Source organism: Rhagoletis pomonella, unplaced genomic scaffold (genome assembly GCF_013731165.1).
Source record: "Rhagoletis pomonella isolate Grant_MI unplaced genomic scaffold, Rhpom_1.0 Rhpom_scaffold_00001, whole genome shotgun sequence".
NCBI lineage: Eukaryota > Metazoa > Arthropoda > Insecta > Diptera > Tephritidae > Rhagoletis > Rhagoletis pomonella.
In genome coordinates, this window is record NW_023458555.1 from 75,078,852 (window position 1) to 75,079,978 (window position 1,127).

The following is a 1,127-nucleotide window of genomic DNA, read 5'->3' on the forward strand; positions in this document are numbered from 1 at the left end:
ATCGAAAACGACATCACCACATGACACGACATTAATACCATGTTCTGACCAGCAGCGAAAACTTGTTTTCATTGCTAAAACTGGTTTTCGACCTAAACCTTGTGTTTTCGTCCATGTAAAATCTGTCAAACGAAAACCAGTTTTCGCTGAAAACTACTTGAAAACTCACGTTCCACTCATTCTAATCGGTTTCTTTCCTAGTTTTTTTCGATTATTTGTCGAAGTGGAATTCATATTTTATCATCTTAATTACGCCGTTTCGGATTCATTGTTAATTGGCTGGCCAAAGTAAAATAAGAATGAAAGTAAGAGGTTGCTAATGAAAAGAAAATGAGGGAAAAGCATTTTGGTTTAGTTTTTGTGTAGCAAAACTGTAATCAGAGGATGTAAGAAATGTCAACGAAAACACTAACAGCCGGTGTGAATAGCATTCGGCCCACAATCCCAAAACTCGTTTTCAAAGTGTTTTCGTTGTCAGTCAGAACATGGTAGAAGGTGTTATCTACATAATCTAAACACCTTGACGGCGACATGATTTTTTTGAACGCGGCAGCAACACATGAATTTGTTTGAGTTTGACATAAAAGAAGAGGAAGAATCTTATATCCCAACTAGCGTCGTAGAAATGATAAAATATGACTTCCACTTCGATAAATATATCTAAAATACTAGAGAAGACACCGATTGGAATGAGAGGAACGTGAGTTTTCAAGTAATTTTCAGCGAAAACTGGTTTTCGTTTGACAGCTTTTACATGGACGAAAACACAAGTTTTAGGTCGAAAACCAGTTATAGCAACGAAAACATGTTTTCGATGTCGGTCCGAACATGGTATAACTTAGGGTCGGGTTGCAAGCTGATTGTGATTTTCATGGCTATTGCAAGACGATATGAAAATTTCAGAAGTACGTAATGTGCGCAAATTAATGTTTTTATGATGTTGTATAGGTAGTTAACTTTGCCTTAAGCTTTAAAGCTCCTACATCATAAATTCAGTTCTCTGTTTCTCGATATCACTACAATTTTTCTGTATAACAGCAATTACCTACAATTTTTGTGTATTGCAATTTTACAGCAGTTTGGCGCGACTAACTTAGGGTTGACACCGGACAATACTGTCATAACAA